Source organism: Orbicella faveolata, unplaced genomic scaffold (assembly GCF_042242905.1).
Source record: "Orbicella faveolata isolate gen_17 unplaced genomic scaffold, um_ofav_v1 contig_4, whole genome shotgun sequence".
Classification (NCBI taxonomy): domain Eukaryota; kingdom Metazoa; phylum Cnidaria; class Anthozoa; order Scleractinia; family Merulinidae; genus Orbicella; species Orbicella faveolata.
In genome coordinates this window covers 3,765,096-3,784,870 of record NW_028301569.1, presented here as the reverse complement: position 1 = coordinate 3,784,870, position 19,775 = coordinate 3,765,096, and the positions used below count along the sequence as shown (strand labels likewise).

Sequence of the window (19,775 nt, the reverse complement as noted above, 5' to 3'; positions counted from 1 at the left end):
CGCTATAAAATGACGAATGATACATACTCGAGCGCCTATTTCGAGGATCTGTAAGTTTCTTGTCAAAAATCGACACTATCAGCTTAATATTTAGTTAATTGATTTTAATTGATGTTTACCTAGGTGCTTACTGTTTATTTATCCCCTGAAAATATTTCTCGTTTCTATACGGAACCACAATTTTAGCACAAATTAGCCCTACACACCTGTCAAGAAAGCCGCCATCTTGGATTTACCCATGATGCAATGTGAATGATACCGTTGGTTGTTTATGTAGGTTTTCATGTAATCCTAACACAAATTTCTACTTCTAACAACTTCGAGGAGAAATACAAATGTTTTTCTTTTTTTCAAATATCTAAAGTACTGATAAAACGACCGTGAACATATATTTAGAGGTTCTTCTTCTGAGCCTCGTTTCCATGCTGAAGCCATTTTTTGCGAAATTTTAAATTAAAAAATCTCACACAAAGCTACTCATTCAGAAAGGTTATCATACAAATTTGAGAACAACTCATGTGGTAGAATCAGCTGATAACACTTAGGTTTTGTCCCTAGGTTTGGTACCGAAAAGTGGTCTGGCCCATGGACTATATATCCGCTTGTGGCGGCGTAATATTTCACTTCCTGCGGTGAGCAATTGCGCGATTGTCGACAAAGCGTTTCTTTTCCAGTCTTGACTCCCGGTTTTGACTCCCGGTTTTGACTAGGCAATCATGGCAGATAACGTGGAAAGATTGGATCGATCTTCTTACAGCGAACAATCCGTGACGTGAAAAAGAGCATTGTATTTTTCATTCTCGGTATTATTTACAACTTTCTCTAGACAAACTTCGATCCTATGTTGTACTGTGTAATTATTGTCGATATATTTTGCCACCAGGGAGGATGCTGCATATACAACGTATCCATACTCTGGGTATGATCAAGCAGCTGAATTTTCGCCGCAATATTATGGAATGAGGTCCTCGCCTATGAAAACGATGGCACCTCAATTTGCTCCTGTTCCACTGCGGTGGGATCCTGGTCCAAGTTCGATTTCATGACGTTGATAATGCAGCACGCGCGAATGTTGAAAGATCACCTTGAGTTATTTGAGCCAGTATAAACACTGGACGGATGTACCAAGGTTAAGTAACTTGACCTTAGTAACTGTTTACCTTGGTAAAAGCTCAAATGTAAACACAGCATAAGTAACAATACAATACAAATCTGTAATTAATATATATACAATCACGTAGATAACTATCAGCCCAGAAGGAAATATGATATCTACTACACTGAACTAGACATAATTGAAACAATAATTAAACATAACTAACAAGGTTATATAAAACTGCCGTGGAAGAGGGTGGGTGGGAAAGTTGCAAAATATCATATAAAACTACTTGTCGATTGCTGTACAACGTAGATAAGTGCTTAGATCAAAAGCTATGCATAAGTGCTCTAAAATCTTCACGGCTTTCCACAAAATTTTACTTGAACAATAGGTTGTGTAATTCACGTAAATAGAGAAATACTATTGGCCATCTTATGTCTTATGAATCTCACGCTAAATCATCACTCAATGTCCCTGCTCGATCCCAAGACGCTCGGTCAATCTCCCCTGTCTAGATTTATATTAATAGTATTGATATCCACCTAAACCCGGAGACAGACACACGCATGCTTGGGATCAGGCAGTTTATTGAGTAACATACAATCTGTAATTAATATATATATATACAATCACGTAGATAAGTATCAGCCCAAACCCAAGAATAGTGAGAGTAGGGGAAAAAATAGAGAGATATATGCTGTTAAAAAAAAAAAAGAAATTCGTATATATACATATATATGTGTATAATGGTTAGTGGGAAGGTGTGTTATGTTGGAGGATGGCTTTTGAAAGCACGTTCGCAGAGTGTAAGCGGACAGTAAGGGACATGGTGAGGTAAATGAGGATGGTTTCAGAGCGCCAGTCGTCAAGGGCCTTAATTAATTATAGAGGGATGCCGGACTGATAGGCAAAGGACGCACCCACCTTCCGAAAGGAATGGCCCGCGTAATGAAGAGGGTCTACCCCCATTGTAGAGAGGTGTGCTCTCAGTTTAGTGACAAATGCCCTACAGGTGAAAACATGATCAGCGCGGGAACTATTCACCCAGTTCAACGCTTGCAAGCTTCTAGTAGAGACGGGCGCGGTAAACCGAAAGGCATTGGTAATGGCCATGGTGGGGCAGAGTATAGACCCTGGGATGCGTGGCAGCGGGATTTCGACAATCCTTTCCCTGAATTCAATTTGCTCCACCTAATAGTAATAAGGGTGCCCCAATGGAAAATTTTGAAATCGCCCTTAGTTAATTTTTTGGAAGAGTCAAATTTACTGGGAGCTGTAGGCAAAATGGTGAGACTTACGGAACATACCATAAAAGGCAACTAAGCAGATAGCCCAAAACGAGGTATCAAAGCTAGAAGACACATCCAGTTTAATATATAGATTTAGCCGAGCCTAAAAGCGGAGCTCCTCAGTTACTTTTTGGAATGCTGTTACTAATGAAAATAATCGAACATGTATGTGAGGTAAATTGCGAACTATTTTTAAATAGTTTCAGCCGGAAATAGGATCACATCAGCAGATCGAGGTGTAAGATGGTGTGATTATGAAATATAGAGCCATGATTTCAAGGATTTCTGGGAAGCCACTAAAAATCTTGATCACATAACAGAACTGTCTTCTGTGCTTTTTGGTGGCATTTCCTGTTCTTACCTACCTTATTCAGAAAGACAAGACATTGTTATTAATCATTATATTCTTTCTTAGTTAACATGGGGACTCCCACAAAAAGAAGTTTAAACATTTTTTTGCTGTGGGGACTGATTGAAATGCAGTGGTTACAATACTCAGTCCCTAAATCTCTACCAAATGAAATCTCGCAAAAATACCAAAATAGTATACATATGTGAAAAGTTGGAAAGTTTTGTTTTCTAACTTGACGCTGTGCAGCCGTGCAAGAAAAGTCACATGATTTGGTCAGGTGATGAACAAGAGAAATCAAACATGTCCGAGTGTTACAATTAAACAGTAAACACAGCGGAAAAAAGTGGTTGATTCGTTGATCTGTCGAAAAGATTAGTTCAGTTCAGTCTGCACAACTTTTGCTGCAAGTTTCTGCCTGGAAGATTTACACTGGCCGAACTGATATTGCCAACTTGCGGTAAGTGACTTTTGTTGTTGCGTTTGCTATGAAAATTAACAAGTTGCCTCGGCGATATAAGCTTATTTTCAATTGGAATGCATCAAAAGTCTTCCTTATTTGAAACCATGCTGTAAGAGATTTTAAAAATTGCATCGTTTTGATTTCGCTCGTCTCTAAACAATAACACGTGGGTCGCTTTGGAGGTTGCTGTAAGTTGTAAACAAATTAAGCTTTCCGTCGATTTTCGTCGTCAACCTAAGCTTATAACCTCACGTCTAAAAATAAGCTTAACCAAAACCGTATTTGTAAACACGGCCGGGCGAGTTTTGAAGTTTTCTCTGTGTTAGTTGACACGCCACGTAGACTGCTAAAATTTCTTCTTCTGTTGTTGAAAACCAAGAAAGGTGTACAAACCATTTTAAGCCGAAGCGAACAGGATTTGCTAAATTTACTTTTAACGTTCCTATGTGAAGATTTGCATATTGTGATTACAAAGTATGGAGATTTCCTCGTTTTGTTAGTTCAATTTATTCAGTTTGGCGAAATGCTTGGGTGAATTCCCAGGTTAATTTGACTGGCAAAGCTACCGCCGATGAAATGACTGCAAAGCTAAATTAAGCCGTCGGCAAAAATACACACTGTAATATTCAAATTTAAGCGTGAATAATTATTAAACTTTAACACTGCAAGCTTAAACGAATTTTCTTTATCCTCTCTTTCATTCGGTTACCTTTCACTGAGAAGGGATTTGCTTTTGATACTCAGATGAAGTGATATGCATAATTGTTGTGTTTTTATAATGTAGATTTCCTCGTTTTATTTTGTTGTCTGTCCAATTAGTTCGGTTTGGTGAAATGCTTACATAGTCCAAATGTCGAGTAGACGATTGTGCATGTAAATCCTGTGTGCAAATAAGCTCTACTTTCATTTTGATTAACTGTTTCATTTTATTAGTACCACTGCTTTTGGTTGGGGGTACATGGGTTATTCCCCAAATATGCAGTATTTACACTTAATATGGAAATGTTCCTCAAAAGTGAGATAGTACTAATGGAAAAAAAATTCGAAGAGTTTTACTCGGTAAATTGAACAGTGTAAATGACATTTACATACTTAGAAAAAATTTAAGGTGTACAAGTTCTTGCCCTGACCATTTCTCGGTAATAGAAATAAGTTTTACATACATGCATACACAATATAGTTGGTGAGAGCGTTCTCCTCTCTCCACACACACACACTCTCTCTCTGCTCTTTTCTTCACTCTAATTTTGTTATTAACTACATTGTAACTCATTAACCGAACGTCACTGACTGTTTTCTTTGTTGTGCATGCATACTTTTTTGCTCCTCGAAGAAAGTTTCAGTTTCTTCCAGGCTGTTCCCTTTTTCCTGTCCAGTACCAATTCCTTTCTGATATAACTTTGTGAATTCTCTATTCTCCTTAAATTTTATCTTGTCAGGGTGATAAAATGCACTCTCAGAGTGTTCAATCATTGTTTTCAGTCGCTACAATTTTCAGGAAAAAAGCAATAGTTTTCTTAATTTCCTTTTACTTTGTGTTAGGACCTTTTAGCATGCTCGCAATTGACCCATGGGCATAATTTTGAATAAAGTAAAGAATTAGATCCGTTTTAGTGTTAAGTATGTTTAAATTATTATGAATTACATGTAGGCATTTATTTTTATTCTTTTTATTTTTTATTTTAGTCGCATGTGATGTTTTACGATTTTACCGACGTATACCATGTAAATGTAAATAATGCACTAGAATTAGCCAATCAGAGTGTGCATTATATCAGCTTTAAACACAAACCATATGTAATAAATGTATGTAAATGATATTTTTATAACAGAGAACTGGACAGGGCAAGAACTTCTCTTTCTTTTGTAAATTTATATATTCATTCCTCTCAGTGCTGTCAAAATGTCTTAGGAACCTTCATTTTTGATAGTCCATTATTTTCCACCATACTTAGCACAGAAGCTCACAAAATCCTAACTAATAACCAACATGTGTGTATCTCTGGCCTTTGCTGTGTACTACGTGTATATTCTGTTATCCTGCCTTAACTGCTAGAAACAATTTTGACAGAGCTGTTTCAACAGTTTCACTTAAATTAATTCCCAGTAACAGCGCTACATGTGGCAGTGTTATTGGGTATGAACTTTATGGAGGGTTTAAATTTTTATTTTTTTATGATTACAGGAGACAACAAAATATACATGTGTATACATAACCTGATATTGGTGTTGGTTACGATTCGTAGTTCATAATAGTCATCCTATTACAGGTAAGGGGGAAAAGCTCAGAAAGTTTAGAACATCCCTTCCCCCAGCACACCTTCTGTCGACAGGTGCAATTATTGAGCACTCTGGTAATGGCTTAGATACAACCACATGTGTAGTATTTGGGGCAGCTTTTTAAGCTTAGCCTCCATCCTAGTCTCCAGCACTGCACTGATGAGGCCCAGAAGGCCGAAACAGTACTGTCTGCAGTTATATATATATATATATATATATATATATATATATATATATAAACGTTTGATAAAGCAAGGACGGACAACTTCTGACGGTAAAAAAAGTTAAAAAGTTAAAAATTTAATAGAAAAACGTTTCGGTCTAAGACCTTCATCAGTTACAAGAGAAAAAGGACGAAAACTAAGTTTCAATACGGTTACAGTGTGGGAGATTACGTAACGAAATGAAAAATACAATATTGTGCTATTAATACATCGTGATTAATACAATACAGGAAGAAAATGCAAAACGAGAAATACAATGCTGTACTATAAATTGCGTCATACAGGGTGATAATTAATAGACCAAACGAAAAGAATACAATACTGTGCATAAATTATAATGTAATTTATATATATATATATATATATATATATATATATATATATAAACGGTTATAAAATGCCTCAAGCCAACAAAGAATGCCACTGCGTCAGGAGGATCAATGAAGATTCACAGTCCAAGCCTCACCGCAAAAATGAATTTAAAAACGTTTGATAAAGCAAGGACGGACAACTTCTGACGGTAAAAAAAGTTTAGAAAGTTAAAAATTTAATAGAAAAACGTTTCGGTCTAAGACCTTCATCAGTTACAAGAGAAAAAGGACGAAAACTAAGTTTAAATACGGTTACAGTGTGGGAGATTACGTAACGAAATGAAAAATACAATATTGTGCTATTAATACATCGTGATTAATCACGATGTATTAATAACACAATATTGTATTTTTCATTTCGTTACGTAATCTCCCACACTGTAACTTTTTTACCGTCAGAAGTTGTCCGTCCTTGCTTTATCAAACGTTTATATATATATATATATATATATATATATATATATATATATATATATAGGCAGAATAATATGGTTTTCCAAATGGTGACTTCCAGTAGAAGGATCAAAAGATACCGTGCTTCAATGTGACTTTTAGTTAAGTGTAAGATGAGGCGTCATGAAGCAAACTTCTAACTGTTCCGGCTTTTAATGTGACGTTTCAGCCTTCGGCCTTCTTCAGATTGGAACAATATTTACAAGTTAAAAAATAAAACGTTAAAAATCCTCTAACGTTTTATTTTTTAACTTGTAAATATTGTTCCAATCTGAAGAAGGCCGAAGGCCGAAACGTCACATTAAAAGCCGGAACAGTTAGAAGTTTGCTTCATGACCCCTCATCTTACACTTAACTATATATATATATGAGAGCTGTTTCAACAGTTTCACTTAAATTAATTCCCAGTAACAGCGCTACATGTGGCAGTGTTATTGGGTATGAACTTTATGGAGGGTTTAAATTTTTATTTTTTTATGATTACAGGAGACAACAAAATATACATGTGTATACATAACCTGATGTTGGTGTTGGTTACGAATCGTAGTTCATAATAGTCATCCTATTACAGGTAAGGGGGAAAAGTTCAGAAAGTTTAGAACATCCCTTCCCCCAGCACACCTTCTGTCGACAGGTGCAATTATTGAGCACTCTGGTAATGGCTTAGATACAACCACATGTGTAGTATTTGGGGCGGCTTTTTAAGCTTAGCCTCCATCCTAGTCTTCAGCACTGCACTGATGAGGCCCAGAAGGCCAAAACAGTACTGTATGCAGTTAGTTATATATATATATATATATATATATATATGTATATATAGCTCGCTGGCATACAAAGCTCTGCTTTCATGTCCAGTTTGAGCACTCTACTGGGATGAGTCGTTACTGTTGCAATTACGCATGCTCACTAGCTCGCTAGTTTGAGCACTCTGGTAATGGCTTAGATACTACCACATGTGTAGTATTTGGGGCGGCTTTTTTGGCTTAGCCTCCATCCTAGTCTTCAGCACTGCACTGATGAGGCCCAGAAGGCCGAAACAGTACTGTCTGCAGTTAGTTATATATCTGTCTATATATATATATATATATATATATATATATATATATATATATATAAAACGGTTATAAAATGCCTCAAGCCAACAAAGAATGCCACTGCGTCAGGAGGATCAATGAAGATTCACAGTCCAAGCCTCACCGCAAAAATGAATTTAAAAACGTTTGATAAAGCAAGGACGGACAACTTCTGACGGTAAAAAAAGTTAAAAAGTTAAAAATTTAATAGAAAAACGTTTTGGTCTTAGACCTTCATCAGTTAACTGATGAAGGTCTAAGACCGAAACGTTTTTCTATTAAATTTTTAACTTTTTAACTTTTTTTACCGTCAGAAGTTGTCCGTCCTTGCTTTATCAAACGTTTATATATATATATATATATATATATATATATATATATATATTAAGATGCTTCGAGCCAACAGGGATGCCACGCACCAGAAGGATCCAAAAGGATTCGTAGTCCAAACCTCGAGTAATGAAATTTGTAGGCAATTGTGGAAAACGAGGACGGACAACTTCGAGCGAAAAAAATACATATATACAGTAAAAAATCTAAGAAATCTAAAAAAAAGTTTAAAAATTTAATAAAAATAAACGTTTCGGTCAAAGACCTTCATCAGTTGCAGTGCAAGTGAATAATAAATTACAATAACCTTAAATAAGTTTACAGTATAAAAAATGACATAATATTACAAAGATGATTACATAACAGGGCGTGGTAACACATGAAAACGAAAAAATTAACCAATGATAAACAATCGGTGATTACTAAGCGAGATACTATGACAATGCGGTACAAAACTCAAAAGACACAAACCAAATAAGAATAAATAATCGAATATAATACAAATAAGATTAATATCAAAAAATTAACGCGATTCGTCGAGTCAGCTGAAAGTGTGAAGGGACCCGCGTGTAAAATATTCAATGTTCAAAAAAGGCGGTCCCAAAATCCCCAAACAAAGCCCTTGAAACTATGCCGCGGCAAGGCACAACAGGCGCCCTAAACAGGGCCCTTAAACAACAATAATGTAATAAATTCCCCGATGGGGGCCCCTGAGAAAACCTAGCGCTAACAAAGCTAACAAGACCCAAGGTCAGGGCCTTTGAACACCTGAACTAAGATAACCGCCAAATTTGCAAGTTATTTTTGCGCTAATTGTAGTTTATTCTTTTTTTCGAGTGGAATTCCTGACGTTTATTCAAGCCAAAAGGTGCCAGAGAGAACAACTGTGCACTCCAATATGCCTCTTTAGTGATTAAAAGCTTTTCGATGTTACTTGTATTGTTTGCATTTATCTGCACTTGATCAATACACTGGAAAGAAAAGTCGTTTAAGTCGTGCGGTGTTCTGTTGAAATGCACCGTTAGCTCACAAGTCTTTTTCTTGGTCAGCATAGCAGACTTGTGGTTGCGAAATCTAACTCTAAAATCTGTTGTTGTAGAGCCAATGTATTGTAAGTTACATTTCTTACACGAAGCCAAATAAATGACATTTTTTGAATCACAGGAAAGTTTCAATCGTATCTTATAGCTCTTGCCTGTTTGAAAACTTTGGAAAGAATTTGATTCAACAAGGTAGTTGCGACAGAGATCACATCTTGTTCTTTGCATTTAAAGCAACCCTTAACCTCAACAACCTCTTCAACCTTAGTGTTAGAGCCATAACGAGATGGCGCTAACAACTCCTTAAGGTTTTTAGATCTTCGAAAAGAGGCTATGATGGAATTTGGCGGAAAAAATTCTTTTAATTTGGGGTTGGATTCCAAAATACCTAGGTGTTTTCTGATGATGCGACCAACATCAGGTAAATTTGGATTAAATGTTGTTACAAATGGAAACAATTTCTTCTCAGCTTTGGCACGAGTTCTAAGTAAGTCAGTTCTAGATGTAGTTAAGGCTTTAGAAAATTGATCTTCCACTAGTTTTGTGGAATAACCCTGATTGACTAGATAACCCTTGTATTCAGTTGTTCTCTCGGCAAGAAATACTTGTTCAGAGCAGTTTCTCTGTAACCTAGTTGCTATGCCATAAGGGATAGCCTTGAAAACATGTTTGGGGTGAGCACTTGATGGTGGAAGATACAAGTGGCTATCAGTTGGCTTTGAATAAACGTCTGTCTGGATGAAACCCCCGATGAGATGTAAAGTTAAATCTAGCACGTGAAGCTTGCGTTCAGAAAAAACTAATTCAAATTTAATGGTAGGATATAGGGAATTTATAAAGTCAGTAAACTCGTGCAGTGCAGGAAGGCCTTGTTGCCAGAGATCAAAAACATCGTCACGGTATCGCCACCATAAAGTCGGCTTTATGGGGCCAGAAAATTTAGCTTGATAATCTATTTCCCCCATGGCAAGATCCGCGTAACTACAGGCGTTCTTTGGGCCCATGGCTGTGCCATGAATTTGTAGGAAAAAGTTTTCCTTAAAAACCGAGTGATTGCTCTTCAAACAAATTTCTACTGCTTCTAAAATGCAATTAGTGGATGGAAGCTGGTTTTCTCTGGCATTCAGTGCCTTCTTTACTGCAGTAAGACCGAGTTGATTATCTGTTAGGGAACATTGACACAACATCCCAAGAAACTAAAAGGGTGCCTTCGGGAAAAGGGCCACTCCTGTTAAGATCCTCAATTCTATTAAGTAAATCGGTCGTATCCTTGATGAAAGATGGCAACTTACGAGCCAATGGTTGCAAGTAAAATTCACTGAAGGCTGAAAGATTTTCTATGGCCGTACCACAACACGATGTGATAAGCCTGAGTGGATTCCCTGCTTTGTGGGTTTTAATATTACCGAAGGCGACCCCTGGTTTGGCTTTTTTGTTAATTATCCAATTAGCTAATTGGTCTGAAATTTCACCTTTTCTGACCCATTTGTTGCACCAACTTTCAACTGCAGCCAAATGCCTATATGTAGGATCTTCCTGTAAGGATTTATAATGGAGCTGGTTATGAAGCTGGCCAAACATTTTATCCTCGTATTCCCCTTTATCAATTAAGACGAAACGAGAACCCTTATCTTGTATCCGAATTACTACATCAGAACTTCTAAATTGCTGTAACGCAACCCGTTCCCCTTTGGTTAAATTATCTCTAGCTGATTTAATGTTGCGAGGGTTTATCAAATCACGCCTAACACTAGATAGAAAAAGTTCAAGTTCTGGATACCTTGATGGCGGTGGCTTCCATTTCTTTTCCTTTGGGACTTGAGGAAGGTGACTAGGTGGTTCTTGGCTATCCTCAGGATTGCTTTCAATGAAAAATACTGCTGTCCGCAAGCGGGCTTCAAAAGCTTCCAAATCATCATATACACGCTGCCAATCAACATCTTTTGGCATGGGGCAGAAAGATGGTCCTTTCTTGAGTAGATTGGTTTGGTCTTGATTGATGGACTGGCTTGAAAGGTTGATGGGATCCAACTGATCTGATTCGCTAGCAGTCGTTCCAACAGGCCTCCTGCGCTTTCGACGAAAAAGTTTTCGTTTCCTCAGTAGCCTGTGTAGCCCGTGGAAACGACGGTTTTGTGTGGCGGTTATAGTGGGTAGATCTATGGTGTTACTGGATGAAAGTAATTCCTGATCTATCATCCAGTAACACCATAGATCTACCCACTATAACCGCCACACAAAACCGTCGTTTCCACGGGCTACACAGGCTACTGAGGAAACGAAAACTTTTTCGTCGAAAGCGCAGGAGGCCTGTTGGAACGACTGCTAGCGAATCAGATCAGTTGGATCCCATCAACCTTTCAAGCCAGTCCATCAATCAAGACCAAACCAATCTACTCAAGAAAGGACCATCTTTCTGCCCCATGCCAAAAGATGTTGATTGGCAGCGTGTATATGATGATTTGGAAGCTTTTGAAGCCCGCTTGCGGACAGCAGTATTTTTCATTGAAAGCAATCCTGAGGATAGCCAAGAACCACCTAGTCACCTTCCTCAAGTCCCAAAGGAAAAGAAATGGAAGCCACCGCCATCAAGGTATCCAGAACTTGAACTTTTTCTATCTAGTGTTAGGCGTGATTTGATAAACCCTCGCAACATTAAATCAGCTAGAGATAATTTAACCAAAGGGGAACGGGTTGCGTTAAAGCAATTTAGAAGTTCTGATGTAGTAATTCGGATACAAGATAAGGGTTCTCGTTTCGTCTTAATTGATAAAGGGGAATACGAGGATAAAATGTTTGGCCAGCTTCATAACCAGCTCCATTATAAATCCTTACAGGAAGATCCTACATATAGGCATTTGGCTGCAGTTGAAAGTTGGTGCAACAAATGGGTCAGAAAAGGTGAAATTTCAGACCAATTAGCTAATTGGATAATTAACAAAAAAGCCAAACCAGGGGTCGCCTTCGGTAATATTAAAACCCACAAAGCAGGGAATCCACTCAGGCTTATCACATCGTGTTGTGGTACGGCCATAGAAAATCTTTCAGCCTTCAGTGAATTTTACTTGCAACCGTTGGCTCGTAAGTTGCCATCTTTCATCAAGGATACGACCGATTTACTTAATAGAATTGAGGATCTTAACAGGAGTGGCCCTTTTCCCGAAGGCACCCTTTTAGTTTCTTGGGATGTTGTGTCAATGTTCCCTAACATAGATAATCAACTCGGTCTTACTGCAGTAAAGAAGGCACTGAATGCCAGAGAAAACCAGCTTCCATCCACTAATTGCATTTTAGAAGCAGTAGAAATTTGTTTGAAGAGCAATCACTCGGTTTTTAAGGAAAACTTTTTCCTACAAATTCATGGCACAGCCATGGGCCCAAAGAATGCCTGTAGTTACGCGGATCTTGCCATGGGGGAAATAGATTATCAAGCTAAATTTTCTGGCCCCATAAAGCCGACTTTATGGTGGCGATACCGTGACGATGTTTTTGATCTCTGGCAACAAGGCCTTCCTGCACTGCACGAGTTTACTGACTTTATAAATTCCCTATATCCTACCATTAAATTTGAATTAGTTTTTTCTGAACGCAAGCTTCACGTGCTAGATTTAACTTTACATCTCATCGGGGGTTTCATCCAGACAGACGTTTATTCAAAGCCAACTGATAGCCACTTGTATCTTCCACCATCAAGTGCTCACCCCAAACACGTTTTCAAGGCTATCCCTTATGGCATAGCAACTAGGTTACAGAGAAACTGCTCTGAACAAGTATTTCTTGCCGAGAGAACAACTGAATACAAGGGTTATCTAGTCAATCAGGGTTATTCCACAAAACTAGTGGAAGATCAATTTTCTAAAGCCTTAACTACATCTAGAACTGACTTACTTAGAACTCGTGCCAAAGCTGAGAAGAAATTGTTTCCATTTGTAACAACATTTAATCCAAATTTACCTGATGTTGGTCGCATCATCAGAAAACACCTAGGTATTTTGGAATCCAACCCCAAATTAAAAGAATTTTTTCCGCCAAATTCCATCATAGCCTCTTTTCGAAGATCTAAAAACCTTAAGGAGTTGTTAGCGCCATCTCGTTATGGCTCTAACACTAAGGTTGAAGAGGTTGTTGAGGTTAAGGGTTGCTTTAAATGCAAAGAACAAGATGTGATCTCTGTCGCAACTACCTTGTTGAATCAAATTCTTTCCAAAGTTTTCAAACAGGCAAGAGCTATAAGATACGATTGAAACTTTCCTGTGATTCAAAAAATGTCATTTATTTGGCTTCGTGTAAGAAATGTAACTTACAATACATTGGCTCTACAACAACAGATTTTAGAGTTAGATTTCGCAATCACAAGTCTGCTATGCTGACCAAGAAAAAGACTTGTGAGCTAACGGTGCATTTCAACAGAACACCGCACGACTTAAACGACTTTTCTTTCCAGTGTATTGATCAAGTGCAGATAAATGCAAACAATACAAGTAACATCGAAAAGCTTTTAATCACTAAAGAGGCATATTGGAGTGCACAGTTGTTCTCTCTGGCACCTTTTGGCTTGAATAAACGTCAGGAATTCCACTCGAAAAAAAGAATAAACTACAATTAGCGCAAAAATAACTTGCAAATTTGGCGGTTATCTTAGTTCAGGTGTTCAAAGGCCCTGACCTTGGGTCTTGTTAGCTTTGTTAGCGCTAGGTTTTCTCAGGGGCCCCCATCGGGGAATTTATTACATTATTGTTGTTTAAGGGCCCTGTTTAGGGCGCCTGTTGTGCCTTGCCGCGGCATAGTTTCAAGGGCTTTGTTTGGGGATTTTGGGACCGCCTTTTTTGAACATTGAATATTTTACACGCGGGTCCCTTCACACTTTCAGCTGACTCGACGAATCGCGTTAATTTTTTGATATTAATCTTATTTGTATTATATTCGATTATTTATTCTTATTTGGTTTGTGTCTTTTGAGTTTTGTACCGCATTGTCATAGTATCTCGCTTAGTAATCACCGATTGTTTATCATTGGTTAATTTTTTCGTTTTCATGTGTTACCACGCCCTGTTATGTAATCATCTTTGTAATATTATGTCATTTTTTATACTGTAAACTTATTTAAGGTTATTGTAATTTATTATTCACTTGCACTGCAACTGATGAAGGTCTTTGACCGAAACGTTTATTTTTATTAAATTTTTAAACTTTTTTTTAGATTTCTTAGATTTTTTACTGTATATATATATTTTTTTCGCTCGAAGTTGTCCGTCCTCGTTTTCCACAATTGCCTATATATATATATATATATATATATATATATATATATATATATATATATATGTGTGTAGTATTTGGGGCGGCTTTTTTGGCTTAGCCTCCATCCTAGTCTTCAGCACTGCACTGATGAGGCCCAGAAGGCCGAAACAGTACTGTCTGCAGTTAGATATAGCTCGCTGGCATACAAAGCTCTGCTTTCATGTCCAGTTTGAGCACTCTACTGGGATGAGTCGTTACTGTTGCAATTACGCATGCTCACTAGCTCGCTAGTTTGAGCACTCTGGTAATGGCTTAGATACTACCACATGTGTAGTATTTGGGGCGGCTTTTTTGGCTTAGCCTCCATCCTAGTCTTCAGCACTGCACTGATGAGGCCCAGAAGGCCGAAACAGTACTGTCTGCAGTTAGATATAGCTCGCTGGCATACAAAGCTCTGCTTTCATGTCCAGTTTGAGCACTCTACTGGGTTGAGTCGTTACTGTTGCAATTACGCATGCTCACTAGCTCGCTAGTTTGAGCACTCTGGTAATGGCTTAGATACTACCACATGTGTAGTATTTGGGGCGGCTTTTTTGGCTTAGCCTCCATCCTAGTCTTCAGCACTGCACTGATGAGGCCCAGAAGGCCGAAACAGTACTGTCTGCAGTTAGTTATATATATATATATATATATATATATATATATATATGTCTGGATTTATGAAAACCGTGCTAATTTCAACACAACCACCCTGACACTTTTCCAAGAAAATACACAGGCTTTTTCACTCGATCAACCACAGGCACTCTGTCAACACACAGCCTACTCACCCACCTTGCTTGTGTCTGGCTGGCTGGCTGCCAGCCCCTAAGACTGCAGGGCATTGCCGGCCAAGGCTGTCCTGCAAAGAAAATGAGCAGTTTTAACTGAGGAATGTGCCTCTCTCTGTGACCCACCCCACCCCCCTGGGGTTAGCTCCTGGCAGCCCCGCTTGGTATCAGCGGGTAGCCAGGTCCCAGGGCTATCTTCCCCCACCCTCCTTGACGGAAGCCCCCCTGGCTTTTCAAGCACCGCAAAGGCCTCCCTGCCGGCTATCGCCGGCAGGCAGGCGCGAAAGTTTTGCCCCAAATTTGACACGGTTTTCATAAATTCAGACATATATTGGCGGGGAATGCCCGGGAAATGCCCCCAGCATGCACCTGCCGGCTGGAAGTGATTCCCATGACTGGTTTGGGGCCACAGCAGCTAAACTGGAGCCCCCCCTAAATCATTCTGCCCCAATATATGTCTGGATTTATGAAAACCGTGCTAATTTCAACACAACCACTCTGACACTTTTCCAAGAAAATACACAGGCTTTTTCACTCGATCAACCACAGGCACTCTGTCAACACACAGCCTACTCACCCACCTTGCTTGTGTCTGGCTGGCTGGCTGCCAGCCCCTAAGACTGCAGGGCATTGCCGGCCAAGGCTGTCCTGCAAAGAAAATGAGCAGTTTTAATGAACAGGTGCACAGTGCAACACAATGTATTTTCTTAGGTGGAAATTAATGTTATCATTATAAAATTAACAAATTTTGTGTGTTTTGAACTTGAAATACAAAGGATGAGTGTTTCTCAGTTTTCTTTTACACTCAAGTTTATTTTGTTTCTTTTTGCTGCTTCTATTAAAGTTTCTTGTATGTATGGCCCATTCCACATGAGAATAAAGGAAAGGACCATTTTAAAAATACCTTATTCTAGGATTTTAAGTCCATAGCCAAAATGCACAAGGACTGCTGTTTTAAAAATTATCATGCATTACTGAGGGGTTGGGGGGGGGGCCCTCCCCAAACTAAGGGACTACTAATAGACTCCTTGTATTTTGGCATTATGGATGCAATAATCTTTTAACCATAAGTCAAACAACTGAGTTTAGTACACATTAAATGTAATATTAAATGTCCAGGTTAGAACCAAAGTATTTTCATCTTACCTATTCTTAAAGAAATGTGTAACTGCCAAAAATTTTGTCATGGATGTCAAGTAAAGTATTCCCTGTAATTTAGAGCAATTTGTTTTTTCTCATGGCTTGTATCTAAGCCCGATATAAAAATAACATACTAGATGTTTTTTTTTAATTACTTGACCAAGTAACATACATCTGTGGCAACAAAACTTATCAGTTCCAAAAGGTCACTCAAAAAACTTGCCGTTAAATTTGTCATGAATGTTACATTCATGGATGTGATATATCATGAACAACAGTAAATGCAAGAGGCTTCGTAATAATTGCCCAAAAAGCTTGGTTCTAAAAGTTAGTTTTTTGTTCAACAAAAAATTAGGACTTAGAACTCGAGCAATTACCGTTGAATTAATAATAATAATAATAATAATAAGTAGAATAATAATAATAGCAACAACACAATAATATACATGTAATAGTCAACAAAATGTCAAAGTATGAAGACATGATTGATCATCACAGTAATTAGCGTAAGTTTTTTTCCTCTTTTGAAGTGAACACAACAAATGGTCATTATAGCTCTGTGATTAAAATTTAATGTCATTGAATATAAGACTTGTGTTTGTCTCTTAAGTTTAAGAATTTAGAACTGAACAAAGGTTATTAGTCTGAAACCATGCAAACATACTCTCAACAAAAGACCTAGTAACTTATTATCCATTCTAGATCAAATTAGCTATGTTCAAAAAGAGCTTGAAACAATGCAGTTTTTTAGAAAAACCTTTTCTAATAATAATAATAATAGTAATAATAATAACAATAATAATAATAATAAGGGCCTGTTTACAAGGAGGGAGAGTTACCCTAGCGAGCGGGTTAAACCTAACTGTAAGGCAAAAGATAGCCCGGGTTTACAAGCAAAATTAAAAAAATTTAATAGTGCAGCTTTCCATGAAATTTTTAAGTATGGTTTACATCATAAAAATGAAACTAAAATTCATCTTTAAAGACGTAGATGTACCATGCAATGATTGCTAAAAAGTACAAAACATGGTACAATTTCAAATAAAATAGCTAACCAGATATCAATAAAAAGCTAAACATAACATTGTATGTCTTTACAAGCTGCTTGAACCGATTGATATTTGCTTCATTTGGCCAGTTTTCTAATAAATGTGGGAAAAGTCAAGAAGGAACAGGGAAATTATATTTTCAACATCATTAATTTCATTTTCTTTTTGAAACACTGTATTAAGTCCATGATCTGGAATGTGACATCCATGACAATGTTTTATTATCAAATAAAAAGCACCAATTGAAAGAAATATTTATCAGTACATAATTTAAGTGTTACCTTGTACCTAAACAAACAATATCAATGGTTTTTATGTTTTCACAATTCACAGGAAATTACGGTTTAAGATTTACACTTGAGAACTTGGTTGACTCAGCTGTTAAACGTCCATGAAAGCTCCATTTATTTAAGCTTCAATATATTTTTTTTTTTGGAAAAGAGTCAATTTGACGGGTTCTCAACTAAACATGCAACTCTTCTCTATCTGTCATAAAGAATTTAAGTCAGAGGGAATGATTTTTTTTGTATCTTTTTTAATGCTTTTTCTCTTGCCATATTCGTGCAAATGTAACGTCCGTGATCGTTGAATAACCCGTATTTAAGCTTAAATTTAAACTTAGCTTATTATAGTTGCCCAATTACTAGGCCGGGTCACTCAATAGCAAAACGAACGGGAGATTGCTTAAAGGGTCTTTTAAATCAAGAGGGTATACATTTATCGATTTATTTCTAGTGATAAACGTGTAGAAAATAGACGGGCCAAAATAAGCTTGGCCAATATTTCACGACTTCATTCTGTTCATTCTTAGCTGACGAAGGATTGAAACTCACATAAATCAGCTGTAGTGACAACTTATTTTATCTTTTAAAATCATAATAATATGTCAGCCTAACTGAGCATTATGCCGAGGAAAGCTACGAAGGCCGTTTTTCACAACTTAGCTTTATAGCGAACATACAGGAAACTATATTCGAAAATAAAGGTTCAACTGTACCCTTAAGGATAATTGGTTTCAACGGTAACAACTTAGCATGTGTCACTACTATTCAACGCTCAAACTCACTTTTTGACATTTGTCATTCTCAACAACAGCTACAATCGGATGATGGCCATTCCTGCTTTCTGTAACTTCAGACAAAGAACGTGGTTAAAGAAGTATTTCATTGGCGACAGCTCTGACTCATTTGACAACAATTTTGCAGGCTTCGGGCTGCGGTAGTAAAGATTCGCGGTTTTTCCACTTCGGTTCGCCTTGCATTTAACACATTTAGGCTGAAAATTATATCCCAGGATGTATATTACTCAGTAGTGGAGGAAATTTCGCCAGGCTTTTACCCAGTTCTTTGCTAAAACATAAGCCGATAACTCAGATAAGCTAAAGATTATCAGATTGCAAGCAAACTTACCGCTCAGTCCAGGTATCCCAGCAGAGCTAAAACGGGAGCTTATAATCCACGTCTGAAGTCAGTCTATTCCGTGTAGCTTTATAGAATGGAATTATGGCCGTCGTTCAGGTGGTTACCTTTGTGAAACCATCGAAAAATATCATTTCATAGCACGATTTAATTTGACCGCCACGAGCTTACAATCAGAAGTTATCATGTTCGCCAATTTCCAGTCCTGCGCGCGGTCTTTCCCGCGTATGAGCGAAAAGTCACAGGCAAACTATAGTCAGAAACAACACTCAAAATAGTTTATCTCTATGGAGATGGTTTTGATAAATTTCTTGGGTGTTAAGCACTTTGGATTTCGGTGTATAAGACTGCTATATAAAAGTTTTCTATTTATCTTAGACTGTTCACGGCCCTCTATTTTCACGTTTTTTTATTCGATCGTCGAACTAGGCTCCTTTCCCGAACAGCGGCTGGTAATCGAGCCTATCGTCGAACTCGCGCATAAAATCGACTTGAACAAAGGGATCTCGCTTTTTATTTCGCGCTCGCGTTTTCTTTCGCGTGCGTAAATAGAGAGGCTGTTGAACAGTCTACTTTATCTGATTTGCTTCTATGTAATATCGGACTGATAAATTGATGCGCCTCTCCAAGTATGCGTCTCCGAATAGGCATTCCCGGTAACGAGCGCGTGAAAGGTAAACATTTATTTACGTTTCTCGCGTCGCTTTTGTGGTATGAAGGTAACAAGATTTCTTCTTAAAAAAAACTCTTTATTTTGCGGAATGAATTGAAAACGCAATTTGCCGTAATTGGTTCGTGGGCGGTCCTTCTCAGCGGTCCATATTACAAAATATGGACTGCAGATCGACTGCTCACGAAGTTTTTGTTTTTCATTGCGGACTAGTTCATGTTTATCCATATAATAAAGAACTTTATTAAATGTCCGTTGAGGGAAGTATTTAATAATTAATGCGGTGTACCACTTTGTAGTGTATTTCAAACTTATCTCCTGCAAATCGGCGACAGAAGAAAAAAAATATTCACAGCAGGCTGTGGTCCACCCCAGAGGCTGCGAAAGTAATTCAAGCCTCGTATAATGTTTAATTATTATACCTCTGCCTTCGAGTTCGTTGGAGATTTGTTTTTC

General features: G+C 37.8%; 1 long non-coding RNA gene and 1 pseudogene across 2 annotated transcripts; one reads left to right on the top strand and one right to left on the bottom strand.

Moving 5' to 3' along the window:
- The first annotated feature begins 3,073 nt into the window (after positions 1 to 3,073).
- On the top strand, positions 3,074 to 13,588 carry LOC149101048 (uncharacterized; annotated as a pseudogene). The gene is made up of 2 exons (XR_016203075.1): positions 3,074 to 3,197; positions 11,314 to 13,588. The product of XR_016203075.1 is annotated as an uncharacterized LOC149101048 (transcript).
- A 1,658-nt stretch (positions 13,589 to 15,246) lies between these two features.
- On the bottom strand, positions 15,247 to 19,128 carry LOC149101047 (uncharacterized). Its single transcript, XR_016203090.1, has 3 exons — positions 18,641 to 19,128; positions 18,298 to 18,362; positions 15,247 to 15,690 (listed from the first exon to the last, which is right to left on the bottom strand). It is a non-coding gene; the product is annotated as an uncharacterized LOC149101047 (long non-coding RNA).
- Between the last annotated feature and the right edge of the window lie 647 nt (positions 19,129 to 19,775).